The 17,034-nt window shown below is 40.5% G+C and overlaps 1 long non-coding RNA gene across 1 annotated transcript; it reads left to right on the forward strand.

Annotated features, from left to right (window-relative positions):
* The first annotated feature begins 6,262 nt into the window (after positions 1-6,262).
* On the forward strand, positions 6,263-8,572 carry LOC307072185. Its single transcript, XR_013811663.1, has 3 exons — positions 6,263-6,430; positions 6,588-7,012; positions 7,199-8,572. It is a non-coding gene; the product is annotated as an uncharacterized lncRNA (long non-coding RNA).
* The last annotated feature ends 8,462 nt before the right edge of the window (positions 8,573-17,034 follow it).

Consider the following 17,034-nt stretch of genomic DNA (forward strand, 5'->3'; position numbering starts at 1 on the left):
CAATTTGGAATACTCTGCAAAGGTATGCAGAGACATCCTCTTGGTTAAAAGAGATGAGCACACTGTTCATCAACGCCCAGGTGTAATCCATCTCTATGTGTGCAATTTTTCTCCTGGTAATGTGGGACAGCCTCCTATTGAACTCCATAAGCCAGTGGGATATTGATGGAACACTATGGCTGTTAGTAACGAACTCCGCGGCTGGCAAAGGCGGCTTGTCCTTGCCCATTCCAGGCAGAACCAGGGCATAATAGAGCACTCTTTTGGACTGATGGGGTACTTTCTGAACTACCACACCTGTTGCATCAAGGTATAGGGTAGTTGTCATGGGTCAGCCAAAATTTGCAGGCCTGCATCAGTGTATAAGTGGGTCACAAAAGGGTCAATCTGGAGGAGCTGCAGATAACCGTTCGATGATGCATGCCGACCAATCTCTCTGATAATCCTCTGAGTGAGCATTAGCTCCAACAATTGGTCATTATGAAGCCTTGCAGCGCTTCTGATCTCGTAAGATATAATTTTTAAGACGTCTTTTGTGAGGCTTCTGGTTATATTACCAGCCATGATCTCCTCCACAGGTGTGTTTTTCAGCAATTCGTAATAGCAGTTGCTCACACCACTTTTTACAGCTTTTGCTATTTTTCCTCTCCTGAGGTATCTTGCAGGCCTACATTTTCTCTGTGACTTAAGGTGTCTGACTTCCCCAAACCGTGTCACCATGACAGGATTTTGGTGGGCCTTTCCTGGTGAAAGTGTAAACTGCCTCACAACCTTCAAACGTGCACTTGGCTGTGGCTCGGAGGTATGGTGAATTTTTTTTCCAGCTGTCACATGTTCTAATATTTTGGTGTTTAAAGGCTAATGTGCACGATGGGTTGCTTTTCCTAAATTCATTCTAGAATATATCGGTCCATGGGGGTCTCAGTTGTCTTTGTCCTTTTTTCGGCTTTATTTTTATCCAATTTTTTCTTGCAACCTTAAATTTGAATTATTTTGGCCCGACTATGCACGTCCTGTACGTGTCCTCTTTATCATTTCTTTTTGTGTTCTCTTCTCCCTTTGTCTCCATAATTTGTTCTTCTTCACTGTCACTTTCTGTGAGTTCTTGAACTGTTGGTGATGGTTGATTTGTAATTTTGTCATCTCCTTCATTTGTGTCATCACTTTCTTCTCCAGAGTCAACAGCTGTTTTTACCTTTCTCCTTCTTGTCTTTGTCGCTGAAATTTGTTCTTCACTGTCACTTTCTGTGAGTTCTTGAACTGTTGGTGATGGTTGATTTGTAATTTTGTCATCTCCTTCATTTGTGTCATCACTTTCTTCTCCAGAGTCAACAGCTGTTTTTACCTTTCTCCTTCTTGTCTTTGTCGCTGAAATTTGTTCTTCACTGTCGCTTTCTGTGAGTTCTTGAACTGTTGGTGGTGTTTGCGTTGTCATTTTGTTGTCTCCTTCATGTGTGTCATCATTTTTTTCACCAGACTCAACAGCTGTTTTTGCCTTTCTCTCCTTTGTCTCTCTTGCCTCTGAACTTTCTTCATTTTCACTCATTTTCCTTGTTTCCGTCAACTGTCTCCCTCTCATTGCCCTCTCTCCCTTAATATAATAATATAATAGTAATGTTATTGATAAATATTAAAAGGTTCAATGTCATTATATACAAAAATACAAAAACAATATACAACAATATGTTAGTTTTCACCTACTCCTGTAGGTGAAAACTAAATCCTGTTAGCTACAGTAGCATCACGGTAAGCCTCCCTTAACTATGAGGGGCCACCTGGGACACAATTTATACTTGGTCTTACACACACTATTACCTTCTTGCATATACACCACTATACTCATACACACACACACACACACACTATTATACTCCTTTTACATGTATGTATGTTGTACGTCCTGGCACTTGTACAAGGTACTTAATTGTGTAGCATTTACAGTAGCTGCTATCGCTGCTTTAAGCAGGGAATGGGTTAGCCTAGCGATTGTAATACTTGCACTTGGTTCTATGAACGTCTTTACTGTACCGACAGCGATATATTGTTTCACTTCTTATGACAATTGTACTTATTGTAACAAATGCACTTATTGTAAGTCGCTTTGGATAAAAGCGTCTGCTAAATGCCCTAAATGTAAATGTAAATGTAAATGTATGACAGTGTATAGTCGAGTATGTGAGAGAGTATAGTAGTGTATGTGACAGAGAATAGTAGTGTATGTAACAGAGTATAGTAGTGTATGTGAGAGAGAAGTGTATGTGAGAGAGTATAGTTGTTTATGCAAGAGAATATAGTATTGTGTGTGAGAGAGTTTGAATGAAACGGACAGAGATGGGACAAAGTCACTTGGGAAGTCCCAAGTAAGTCCCAAGTCTTAGCAGTCAAGTCCGAGTCGAGTCCCAAGTCTATATTAACATGTGACTGCATACAAATGTGTCCCCAGACATGGTGACTAATGTATGATAGTAAGCATTATTGGCCCTTATCTCTAATATTCAGAAACAACACTGCCTCAAAAGGCTATTGGCTTAAGCAACACCAGTAGAGGCATATACTTTTCCCTGAACTTTTAAACGTTGCAAACGTGCAAAAACTTAATTATATATTTATGTGGCATTCAGTCCAATTCCTAAAATATAAGTCTGTGGCATTCAGTAGGCCAATGCTGTGGTAAAGTGTGTAAAGTAGGACCAAGTGTTTCTTTCTGTTCAATAGATATAATTTTATCAATCCCCTGTAGGAGAAATATGTTAATGTTTGTCCCTATAAAACAATAATGGTCAAAAAATAAATACAAAACATGACGGTAACTAAGTAGGTCAAACCGTCCAATCTGAAGGCTCTACTTAACCACTCCTCCTACTCACTTCCACCAATGCAAAGCGGACAGAACTGAGTAGGGGAGGGCGTAGCCTAACTACTTTGTGAACGACCCAGAGAAACGCAACGCAAATTCAATGTGAACAATGTATGAGGCTTTAATATATTCCCGGACGATTTTGAAATTCCGCCACACATTTCTTTTAAAGTGTCTCAAAAAGAGGGCATGTCCGGGCAAAAGAGGACGTCTGGTTACCCTATGTACGGGAAACCAATTTGATTCCTACCTGTTCCACTGTTAAATAGCGGCGCAAATTGGTGGGCGCTATCCTGGTAATTTCTCTGCGTGAGAAATACGACGCCATGGGTTGAATTGCGTGTATCTCACGCCAAATGCGTGAGACTTGAGAGCCCATTTCTTATCAATACAGTTATAATATGTTCATTGTTTCTGTCTTCAAATGGGATCCTTCTCTGTGCATTAATTATTAATGAGACTGTTCTGACCCCATAGTTGACCCCCATAGTGACCCCCATAGAGGCTTCCTCTTGTGACCGCCAATTCATTCTAAACCAGTCTCTACGTGTTGTGGAAGTACCAGAGACGTCAGAAAAACCGAAGCAGTTGTTAGGATTCATAATATCATCCGTTCTATAAAATATTCTAATCTAGAACACTCCGAGAGCTCAGGCAGAAGTCCAGGAGCTCTATATCTAAATAATATAAGATGATATAATATAATATATAGATATCTTTATAATATAATATTGTAGCGTCACATGCTTTGGGAGATGGGGGCGGGATTCGCCGGATTTGTTGTGGTTACCGGCGTTGTCGTGGTTACCGCCGGTCTTGTGTGTGTTCCAACGGTTTATTAGCGGTGGTATCTAATAAATCGCTGTCTAAGCAATACTTCATTCACTGCCTCTTCCGTGGTCATTACAATTGAACCACGACATGGAGGAAAAAGGGAGTGTTGACGTTTGCGGACTCCCGGAGCTCCTCCGGCGGCGGCGCACACAGCTTTTGGCTGTTATATTATATATTATATTATACAGATATCTATATATTATATCATCTTATTTTATTTAGATATAGAGCTCCACGACCCCCCGCCGGAGCTCCCGGAGTGCTCTAGATTAGAATAACGGATGATACTATGAATCCTAAACGACTGCATCGGTTTTTATCTGACGTCTCTGGTACTTCCACAACACGTAGAGACTGGCCATGGTTGAGGATGAATTGGCGGTCACAAGAGGAAACCTCTCTCAAACTCAGGCGACGAAATCATTTTTTGGTGCGAACGCAGCGTAACAGAATCGCTGGGAATTCCAGAGTGAAATGGCGCACTATTTTGAGCGCCAGAAGCTACCGTTTCATTCAAACTCTCACACACACGCTACTATATTCTCTCACACACACTACTATATTCTCTTGCATAAACAACTCTACTCTCTCACACACACTACTATACTCTCTCACACACACTACTATATTCTCTTGCATAAACATCTATACTCTCTCGCACACACTACTATACTCACACACGTGTGTGTGTGTGTGTGTGTGTGTGTGTGTGTGTGTGTGTGTGTGTGTGTGTGTGTGTGTGTGTGTGTGTGTGTATGAGTATGTATATGCGAGATTATAATAGTGTATGTAAGACCAAGTATGAATTCTGTCCCAGGCGGACCCTCATGCTTAACAGCCTTTCTTATGGTCTTGGACAGTTAAAATTCTACCTACAACATAAACTGTAGTTGGGAGCCCACCTTTTTGCAACGCTTCAGCGCGGACTCCTTGTCTGTCCTGCTGCCAAATAACCTTCAACCACTTCTGGAGGTTTACCTTGTCTTTTTTAAATAAAGCAAGTGTGACAGAGCACCACTGATCTGTATTGACATTAACTTTGTGAGAAATTAAAGATTTTACAATATTTTCTCTTCCTCCTGCTTCTTTCCAGAGGGCGATGGACCGTATGGCACTATATCCCTTTATTTATTTTAATTTAATTTAATATACCATTCTCGTTGCTTCGAGGAAGTCTGGTGGTCTCCGTATATAATAAATAAATATATAAATAGATTTATTTATGTATTACACAGCTCTTCTCAATGCTGTGGAACGCTCACTAAAATGTTTACATAAACACTTTTAATGGCGTAACTATACTGAAATATCATATTATCCACCCAGAATAAAAAGTATGTCTGACATTTTCACAGAAAAATATCCTCAAAACTATCCAATAGGAAAGATGCTCACAGCGTCTATTAGAGACATAGTCGGGTTAATACAGGAGTTAATGGGCTGCTGGAGCATCCCCTTTCCGTCTGCAGACGAAGCCGAAGGGTACCTTTCCCGTCACCGACCGACGGCAAAGGGTACATTTCCCGTCAGCCACCGACGCTAAAGTGCCTTGGCCAACAGTCGGTATTTGACGTTCTCGGAGTGAGACTGTTGGTCTGCATTGGTCTGGGGCGTCTTGATGCCATAACTCGGAAGCTATTGAGCAAAAAGCAATTTCCCATAGGAAATTAATGGGATTCTTAAAATATTTAAATAAAATAGGAGGTGCAAAATATTATTTTTTTGTCAGGTGTGTGTTGTATGTACCACATAGTAGGACAGGTCTACATTGGTCTGGAGCCTCTGGTCCCATAACTCGGAAGCTATTGAGCAAAAAGCCGTTTTTCAAAAAACCTGGACTTTTACAAGCAGACGCACCATCAGTCTATCAGCCAAACCAACAAGTCAATACACTGGATCCACCACATGTGTGTCATCAACAGAATCAACTCACTACACCTCGACAAGTTGAAACCGGCAAATTCTATAATCGACTATGATCTCACAAATTCACTTCCTGGACCAGACACACAAGCCAGTATGCTCAGGAATTTGTTGTTTTGGGGAGCCGAATCTTGACAACGTATTTGGAATCATTCAAGACCCTCTCCAGTGTGGTTGTTCGCCACAGCCCCCACCAGTTCTCTGAAAAAATGTCCCAGCCATCCACTCATGTAAGTTTCATGTCCTTAAAATATCAAATGAAAGAAATCATTTTCTAAATGCACAGTGCAAGTTTCAGATATAATGCACTTATTTGCATGCTTTAAGTGTTTCACCCACCCACTGACACATGTAATATTACACTTTTGTAGTATCCACTTGGACTTATATTCAAGGATGAAACACAAACTGCTGACTTGGTGGATGTGCTCCAGCACCTTCAAAAGGAGTTAATGTCATTCAAGATCACTAATTGCTTTGTGTACCCTGGGACAGTTTCCCAAACATGGATTAGACTTATCCGTTGACTAAAAGCACTAGTGAAAATCAAGCTATTAGTCTGGGAATAGTCTAAACACATGTAAGAGAAATGGACCTATTGTTTTTAAATTGATATTCTAACTGTAAGTCCTCTCTAGGTATGTGCCAAGATTTCTTGATGGGATTGAGAAGATTCTGATTGGGGGTGACAGACTCACAGAGGCCAATTCCCGGAATATCCAGTTGGCGTTTGCTGATGAGGAGACAGAGAAGGACCGTCTGGAAGGCCTCGTTATCAAGTTTGAAGACTGGCACGCTATTCGAAATCTCTTTGAGGTCAGTATTGTAATCATTAACTACATGCACCCGGATACACTATTGTTATTTACAAAAAGCACATTTTAAATACTGCTTTCCAAGACTAAGAGAAGTAATAATGTGTTCTGTTTTCTAAGGACTGGTTCAAACATGATGTTTTTGATATGCATTACAGATATATCATCAGATCTTCTTTAGTGAAAAATCTGCCAAAGACCATAGCCCACTCCTCGCCAACATGAGTCTCTTGAGGTAATCAATCACCAAACATCTGAAACCATGTGTCTTCAGATTAATGTCATATTGACATTCATTACTGTTTATGTATCTTATTCTATAATTAATTTACTCTCTACATGTTTCCTCCTACGGAGTCTTCCCCTAGAGATGATCTTCACCAACCATGAAGTTGATGTGGATCTATGAACTGTGTGTGTGTGTGTGTGTGTGTGTGTGTGTGTGTGTGTGTGTGTGTGTGTGTGTGTGTGTGTGTGTGTGTGTGTGTGTGTGTGTGTGTGTGTGTGTGCGTGTGTGTGTGTGTGTGTTACAAAGAAAGTACAGCCACCATGAATTCGGCTGCTTTCCATTTGGGTCGTAATGGTACTACAAACAAACACACGCAATCATGAATTTATGAACTATGAATAGAATCTAACGAGCAGATGTTTTATACAGCCATTTAAATAACTTTGTGCAGACCGACACGACAGCACTTTTCCTTGCAGTGTTTTTCTTGGCGTAAGGTACAATGTATGACTTTAATTATTTTATTTTATTTTGTCACAGCCACTCCTGACGGGTTAGTTCCAGACCACATCCAGCAAGGCTCTGCAGAAGAGAAGAGGACCTGGCTCCATGACTCTGTGGCAGAGGTCGTTGACAAGTATTTGATGTCAACAGACATTTCTGACCTGACAGCCGGCGTTACTGGAGCAGCAACAGCCCAAAGCACCGAGAGGGAGAAGCTTGTCGTGAGCCAGGTTGCTCCAAAGTATTCATTTATGGAAAAGCCAGAGTAACCCACGAAGATAAAGTCCACAGTCTTGTGGTGGCATCTTTGGCAGTTGCTGAGCCGGCTTCGTCTGGTTTGATTGACTACAAAAAGCAGCACACTGAGGCAAGGCTCAGCTTTGGATTTCTGCTTTTTGAAATGTTGGATGCAGTGAAAGAGGGAGATGGGGAGCGCTTGATAAGGTTGTACAAGGTGGCACTCCTGATTTATACAAGGCTTATGGGCACACAAATTATGCCTACAGCACTTTCCTTTTGACAGTACAAATCAACGCACCACTGTCCCCTCGGGTTGCGCATGATGTCATCTGGAACAGGTTCTGGAATAGCAGGGGTGGAAAAGGGAAAAATGTACCTCTGGATCTGCACCTCGAGCACCTCAACAACTTCCTCAAATCCTTTCTGAAGAACAAAGGCACTAACCTTACAGAGAGAACAGCTGACAGGGTCAGCAGGTCTGCTGGTGTATTGAAAACCCTGATGGACACAGCAGACAGAGAGCTGCAGCTCTCCCGGCCCAGTGGCATCCACCATGCAGCTGATCTCCAAAGCAACATTTTCATCTTGGTTGAGGTGTCCACCAACCGGGTAGAGACTTCTCTGCATTCCCAAGCTTTGACAGAAACATTCTGTCCAAGCTAAATTACACTGATGTGTGGCGAAGGATGCGTGACAGGCTGAAAGACTGGAGGGCTGTAGCACTTTAATCTGTTTACTTGCCTGGTCTGTTATGGTCCTAGCAGACTCTGGTACTTCATTTGAAGCTCTGTTACCGACTTACTTGGAATGTTTGTATAAATGTGTAAATAGTTCATATTGTTATGCCAAGTTATTTTTGTTTGAATTAGTAAATTAATTAGTTTTTATCTAGTTGCTGCTCTATTTGCCTTGTAAATTGTATATTCTGTATTGTTGTACAACCAGACTAAAGAACTCTTTCTTCACCAATGCCCTCAGACTCCTACACAACAGATGAGTCTGCTGTTACTGTTATTATTCTACCTCAGGACTGCCACCACTGTTTACATTTTGTTTATGCACAACAGCACGCTTTCTTGGATTTTCACTATTCTGTTTATTTTAACTAATTTGTTTTACCTAGTTGCTGCTCTATTTGCCTGTAAATAGTATATTCTGTATTGTTGTGCTTTTTTTCTATTTCACTTGCATATTTTCATGTTTCTTTCTTGGCGTTCAGTCTGTGGAAAACAAAGGAACAATTTTATTGTATGACTGGGAACATGTTTCTTATTGTGCATAGGACAATAAACACTTTGAACCTTTAAAGAATACCTTTTCATAGTATTTATTGCTTCTTTATAACTTATTAATGGTCTTAAAAGTATTTGTTTTCACACTTTTATTTAGCAGGTGCATGTGCAGTTTTGTTGAATTGCACAAATTACAAACACATTTACAAAATATGTACAACTGACACCAACCATGATCCTGCAGAAGTACACAGAGGGTTTAATTATTCTGATCACAAGCATCACCAAATTTACTGTTCAGACTCAGAGCTACTTACACGGCTCATGAGTGCATCTTCAACATCATCATCAACATTGTCAAAGTAGTTACTGTAATAGAGATCTGGGTCAGTTAAATACCTCTCTGAATCATATTGCAGATCCCCATCAAAATCCCAAAAAACATCACTGATGATAATTAAAATCTCCTTTGCATGGTCCAATTTAAACACAGGAAGGTTATTGATAATGTATGACAGGTCAAATATGTATTGACAGTGGGTCAATACTGCATCAACCAGTTGCTGACTGAATCCAGTGCAGGCTGCATGTGAGGTGTACAGTGGATTGGATGAATTGGTTAAACTACCTCTGTAGTCATTCAGCAAATCTGCAATCAAAGACTTCTCATTTACATCCACATGCCTAGATCTCTGATCAGTTGGTTCAGCTTCAGTCGGTTCATAAATTGGCATGGGTTCTGTACATGGGCCAGATGAACAAGAGCAAACAGTCTGACAGTATGTACAACAGAGATGGCCTGGCTCTACATGGCTGGGTTCTGCTTCAAAATGTGAGTATAGAGATTTCCTTTGTCTTTTCCAACAGCAAGCAGTTTTTTTACATCTTCATCCACCTTGAAGTACTGTCCGGTGTTGTAGAGGATGGCATGTGATGGCTGACCATGCCTCCCAGCCCTGCCCGCCTGTTGTAAAATCGCCTCTAGGTCACCTGGAGCCCCGTACATTACCACGTGTGAAACATTAGAGAAATTTAACCCCATCCCCAGAGCTGTTGTTGCCACAACTATCCAGCAATTCCCTACCCCCCTCATTGAAGCCAACACTCTCTCCTTGTTTTGGGGGAGGGTTTTGCTGTGGAACATACCAATCAGGAGGTTCTCACTTCTACAGTCTGGATCACAGCCTACCCAGGCATGTCCTTACGGTTCCGCCTTTAAATATGAGAAAACTCTCCCCACTGATTTCAGGCTTTGGCCGTAAATTAATATTGGTTGCATTGTTGAGCCCTTGTCTTTTGCATGTTGCACAATCCAGTCCAGGCAGTTCATGTGATGACTGGGAACCTTGCACAATCCAAGACGGATGTTTGTCTTATTGAGACTGGCAATGATGGAAACGGCATTGTCCATATGGAGAAGTCTGCTGACTCTGCTTCTGGACTTGATGTCAGCGAGGGCCAAAACAGGTGTACCTGGTAGAGTAAAAAAAGTTCACAATAAACACCTGCCCCATTTTATAACGTACCCAACAAGTTGTCTAGTGTTTGTTTAATAGACTATGGCAGGGAGGACTTAATGAACAGCACTATGAACACATGAATGCACTTAATCCAAGTAATCAGGCAATTCGGCTTCATTACAGGGACAGTAACTAATCCTTGCAACAAATAGCATACAAATGAGATATTTCACAACATGTAAGGTATCAGCAACACAGAGGGCAGTGCATTCAACTCACCCTCCTTGGCTATAGATCTTAGCAAATCTTGGCAAAACAGTCTCGGAATGCCGACTCGCCTTTGGAAGCCTCGCCCCTGAGAGAAACGAAATGAAGAGTACAATTCGTCATTAATTAACAGGCTATCATAAAGTTGAATGACAACATTGGCTTAAGCTATTGAGTTAACAAGTATGCAAAAACAGCCCTACTCATGTTGTTTAACCTAAGCAATCAATTTAGCAAAAACAGCCCTATAATGTTGTTTAACAGTATTAAGTGCTAACTTACCATTTGTATGTAACGTGGACCTCGTCAACGACGATGCCAATGAGGTTTTCCTGGTAAATGCTTGAGGCTAGCATCCGTCGCCATTTATAGTTTAGCAGCCAGGACTCGGGGCTGCCGGACACCAGAATAAAGTTTCCATCCAGAATGTCAATCATCATGCACGCCGAGCTGCCCAGCACGAACTCCCAACTGTTCTGCCTCCTTCACTTGGTCCTCCATAAGTGCAACAAGAGGGGACACGGCAACAACTATCGGGTTAGCATTGCTAGCGTTCGCCTTTGCTAACTCCTTCACCACTAACGGAGCCAGCTGGAAAATATTTTTTTTTCCTGAACCCTGTGGGGAGAAGCGCCACAACATCATGGCCACCAACAAAACTCAGCAACATGCGCGGAGCTTGGGGGTGGCTTTCGGGACTGAAGCCCCGAATCTCACGTCAAAACCCCCGGATCTTTTTTAAGCTTTTGAAGTTATGACAACCCTGACATGTTCCCTCATGTTTCGACTGGTAGTGATTTTCACCTCTTGAAATTGATTTATTTTCATTTTGAAAGAAACAACACATGAAAGCAATGTTAAATGCCATCTCTCGTTCGGTTGTTTAGAACGGTTGCCAGGACAACGTGATGTTTTCTAAACATTCACGTCTCTCAGCAGTCTTGTTAAAGTAGCCTCAGGGTGTGTAACAAACATTACCATGGACATTAGAAATTATTTTTCTAAACCAACATCCAGTGATACCGTAGCAGCAGCAGCCCCTGCCAATGACCTGTCAAATGTTTCAGGTCAGTGAAATTACCTTGATGCGCGCTGGCCGGGAGCAGTAGTGCTGGTGCTAGTGCTAAATAGCCTGCATCGGCTAGCTAGGCTGCTGTGATAATTACTCCTTTCACACAAAATCGATTACCAGCGTTGTTTAAAATGTCAGAAATCCGTTTTTCTGATTGCGATTCTGTCTCAGGCAATATTGTACAGTGTTGTGTGTTACCAAATGTTACCTTAAATTAAATGTTGAGGTCCACTGAATATCACGAAGAGGTAAAAAATATCCATGTCTGACATATCGGTTATTTTAAACTGAAACTTTATTAACGATTTAGATAAGAAATGTACAGATATCACGTTGCTGCATTCGCTGTTTGACCATTAGCCAACATGTTAACGATGTTACCGATGCGTGGCTGGTGCTAGACTGTCTTGTTTACTTTCAGCTTGCGTCCATATCCACGTTAATTGAACTTTGACCCCTTTTTAAATGAGTTCTACCAGAGTGATAGATGCAGACAAACCTCTAAAACAATGTAGTACTTATTTGTGTGCATATGTATAATACTTCAGTGCATTATCATTATTATTTTGAATTAAAATAAAATAAAATTGATAATGATAATGCACTGATATTTCAGAGATTTAGGATTTGTCAATGTCCAGCAGGTCACCCTAAAATGGACTAGAATACAGGAAATCGCATTTTAGAAATTACATTTTTTCTTGGGGAGAGCCCCCAGACCCCCCTCTGGGCTAAGCCCCGGATGTACACAAAGTCTGGCTCCGCCTCTGCTCAGCAAAGCTTGTTCTTGCTCTGGCTTTAATTGAGCGATATTCGGCAGCGATCCCACAACAGACCGAATAGCTTCTCTTGTGTCCTTCTCCATTGTCTTCCTGGTCTTCCTCTGACTACAACTGAAACTGGGGCGCGACCTCGACGTCATCGTTCTCAGCCACTCCCTCTGTTCGCTGATTGGACCGCCAAAAATCAGGCTTCTAAGGAAGCCATGAATATACCTTAGACCCAGACTGACTACTGAAGTGAAATGAAACTTGAGCGGAAGTAGGTAGGTGGGGGGTGCCAGGCTAGATCCAGACTCTACAAGGCCGAGAACCAGAGCAATGATCCAGTCTGCTCCCAATACGGAGTGGACCGCAGGGGGCGCTGCCAAACATTTTTCGGCCACATGCACGAGTTTTAAACGCGAGGCTCTCTATTGAGCCGCATTGTGATTGCTGGCAAGTGCAGATTGAATGGGGGTCAATGGAGCTAGAGGGCAAAATTTATCTCTTTCACCTGCTTGTTGTTAAAGGATGGCATCTTTTATTGTAGATTCTTCAAGTTCAATATAGATTATAGGTCAAAAGTCGAACAAATTAGGACTTATTTCCTTTCGATTTCTCACAGGTTGGGCCATTGTTGGCCTTAACAGGCTAGCATTCTGCTAATTGGTCAATTACGGACTTGCGACTGATTACGACCAGAGACCCCGCTTGATGGCATCTGAGGCTAAAGCAGAATCAGAAACATTATCTTAAGAAGGACTTTCCGTCTAAGTTAATTGTTATATATTACATGCAGTGGTGGATAGCGCACTGAAAATCTATACTCAAGTAAAAGTACATTTACTCTACTTGAGTAAAAGTAAATATTCCAACTGGAAAACCTACTTGAGTAAAAAGAGTAAAAGAGTAATTTGTTATAAAGTTACTCAAATTACAAGTTACTTTACATTTTTGTATTGGAGTGCTTGGCTCAGTGAGAAAGACATAACGTGTGTGAGTGAGAGAGAAAGAGAATCACTTAAAAAAAAATCTTCACAAGTAGCTTCATTGTGTGTATTGTTCATTACACATACATACAATACATACAACAAAAAATGTAATTTTATGTAATTTCAAACAAATGTACACTTAAAATGTAAATAATTCAGCTCTGTGCATATGACAAAAGGCAAGGGCTACAGCAAAAACACTGGTGTTAATTTAACACCTGTGGTGTCAATTTTAACACCGGCAAAGAGTCTATATGCATCCACACTACCTGGTGTAAAAGTAACATTTCAGAGTGTTAAATGTTAAACACTCAATTTTAGTTAACTTGACACTATTTCTTGTTAGAATTTAACAAGGCATAAACATTGCACTGGTGTTAGTGTTAAATTATAATGTTAAAAGTTAAATCTATTTTTCCAACACCAACACCAGTGTAGTGTGAATGCAACAAAATGTAGTGTTGAAAGTCTATGTAATAATGACACTATTGGGTGTTTAACTAACACTACTGAGTGTCTATGCTAACACTATGAAGTTTAAAAAAAATCCCTCATGCCACACTATCTTAAATAAAAGACAATACACAGAAGCTCAATTGAATAGATCAATTTTGCATTGAAAACAGTTTACAGTCAATATTTTAGCATTTCATCACAGCTCATTTCAGCATTTCATCACACAGATCAAATATAACAGCAGTAGGGCACAATATATGTTTGGTCATCATTTGCAGTTGAAAACTGCCGATCATGGGGTTTATAATAAACGAGATCGGACACGCATATTATCGTTAACACTTTCTCCCCTTCCCCAATTATGGATGCATTCAGGTGATCCTCAAAACACAAAGTGATAACCTTAGAGGTCAAAAAAAGTGCTTTGTCATCCTTGATAAAGATGTTGACAATTTTTCTGAAATCAGGCATTTCATTTTCAGTACCCACACTGACTAACATTCCAATATGGTATTCAGTTCCATAGTTTTTCACCCAGGAAGACACTAGACCCATTAAATTTTTCACAAGACCTCAAGACCTCACTGTATTCTAGATTACTAATTAAGACCTCCTTAAGAGGACCAAACTGTAATCTTTGGAAATAAAAATTCTCCCAATGAAAAGCTAATTTTTGTTTATGTTTTTTTACTAATGTTTTGGTCATGTTCTTAAAATTCTTCATAGACTTCTTAAAAAAGTTATGCTTTCCTTCGAAACGCATACACCACATATGTAGGAGAGGCCCTATTTTCGTAATACATCTGGGGTAATGGATCATCAGATGATGCTTTGGAATCAGTCTCTTATCTGTAAAAACAGACTTAAAAAGTTTGTGATGGTCAGAAATTAAATGCTTTAAGTAACGGGTCATGCCATCTGTTATGATTGGGGATAACACAATGTTGACAATTTGAATCAAAAGAATTACATGCCAGTGACTATTGGCCGGATCAACTAGATCTCCAAAAACCAAAGGAGTGTTACGTAAATGGCACCATGATTGAATAGCGTTGAGGCCAAGGTCATTGCTACCCTCATCAACTTTGAGGGCACTAGGTCTGTTCTTTCTCTCACTATATCCATAGTTAAAGCTCTGGATCCTTTCCCAAATGGTGTTTAAACTAATTTAATCCCTAACCAAGAACTGGAAAAGGAGCTTAAGCTCATACTGTACAACACCTTCAAGTAGGTTGTGCATAATGTTAACTGAATAATTGTCTGAGGAATGAAAAAACTGAAGTGCATTTAAAGGACAGCCCCTTTTAACCCCAAATGAGTGAATTAGTGTGGGATTTTGTGCCACGGTGTCGCAATGTTCTGCATAGAGCTCTTTTGTCCGAAGGATTAGGACTGGGTCATTCTCACTGAATATAGACTGTAAACTTGTTTTGTCAGTTAAACAGAATCTGCAACAATGAGTTGCACTGAACGATTCAACCATACCAAAAAGGCCATGTACCGCCAAATTATCACCAGTGACCTGAATAACAGACCCCAAAGGTGTATCTGAAAAGGGCACCTGAATGCCCTGCGTCTCCAGAATTTTAAAATCATTAATAAGAGGCTGTAGGATTGGACCAAAACCATACTTCAAGACCTCTGAATGAAAAAGTGCAACTAGATGAATGTTCATCAGAATCGAATTGAGCTTGGGCGGCATATTTCTTAAAATAAAATAAACAGCCAAGTTTATTTATTCCTTTTTTGGATCCAAGCAGATTGGCAGTTTCAAAATCATCATAATAAAGTTGGATCTGGACCACACATCTTTGCTGTGAAAACAAAGTATGATTTCTAAAGTATGAACCATCGCTAATGTCTTTGAAAATGCCATCTTCATGAGGCTTTACTTGCTGAAAGCAGGAACCAAGTTCCTTATTGGTAAACATGGACTCAAGAGTTCCTAAAATTGGCACATACATGAACTTGTAATTGACTGGAACTTGACAATATACACCTGTAGTTTTATCTCTGCGAGCATCATAACTCACACCAAGAACATGCTCAATTGGTTCAACAATTTTCAATTTTATTTTAAAATGTCTTTGCCTCTTTGTTTCTGTATTGAGGGGTGTAAATGGATTTTCAAGGTTCTCAAAACACTCTTTAGCTTTATCTAAGGCTTGCTCTGTCACCGTGGTTGAAAGACATTTAAGAACACTGTCCTGTGCTTGAATATGAACATCATTCACAAGTTCCTCCATTGAACAAACCAAAGACTGAACAGTACTTTCAGCAACTCCAGATGCTTGCACTTGAGCGATAATTGAGCTACACATATCCACCAACTGCCTTTGTTTTTGAGGGGATGGGTTACTGACAGTTGAATCACTTGGCAATTGATTAACACAAACATTGTCCACCATGTCATCATTATTTGGACAATCGACAGGATCTGAAGCTAAACATTCTCCATGAATTTTCTGTCAATGTTTCTTGAACCCACAATATGTGTAAAAAAACAGATGAACACCCATGTTCCCCACATTTCAAAACGTACAGACCTCCCTGGGTACAAAGCATGGCTGAATTTTAAATGCTGAAAAAGAACAGAACAATTTATGTGGCCAACCTTGCAAATGTAACAATTGAACATGTTTACACGTTATTGATTCTCACTCTGATTTTCTTGACCCTTGGACTCTCCTTTGCAGTGGCCACATCGATGCCGTATAAGGTTGTTTGGATGAAAGTGTAGAAGTTGAATAAGGCCTCATCATAGGACAGAGAAAACACAAAGTGCACCTTAAACAGTTCGTCAAAGGCCACTACCGCAGTCCGCGACATGCAGGTAATGGGCTTGTTATGCAGGATGATGTAAAATTTCTGAATACACGTCTTCATTTTTTCAACGCAGGGGAAGGGTTGTGAGGATTCAACACGGGTTGCCATGCTTGTCCCAGCCTAAGATTGAAGGATGAGATATTAGGAAAAGTGATTTGAGTTTGCTCTCACACAAGTGATGAATGATGTATGCAATCAATAAACTATTTTCTTTTTTACAATGTCTTGTTAAACAGTGTTCCTTTTATTAGCTCTATCAGGGAGATCACACAGCTAGCTAACAGTGAGGATCAATGTAATGTTATGACAAGTAAAACATCTGTCAACAACATACCTTCAATGAATACTGTTTAAAGCAAACATCCATAAACACTTTCACACATCACCACATTCACTTGCTTCTTCCTGCGCAAACAGAAGGTCATCCAGATGAGTGCCAGGGCGAAGGCTTTTGCAGACAGTGATGACCCTAGCCTTGTAGAAAGTTGGCCATTTTGCAATGAACTTGCCAGAGACATCCTCTCCAAAGAGTCTTGGTCAATCTAAGACAAAGAAAAGCATATTAA

The sequence above is a fragment of the Pollachius pollachius genome, assembly GCF_949987615.1.
Source record: "Pollachius pollachius genome assembly, chromosome: 3".
Lineage (NCBI taxonomy): Eukaryota > Metazoa > Chordata > Actinopteri > Gadiformes > Gadidae > Pollachius > Pollachius pollachius.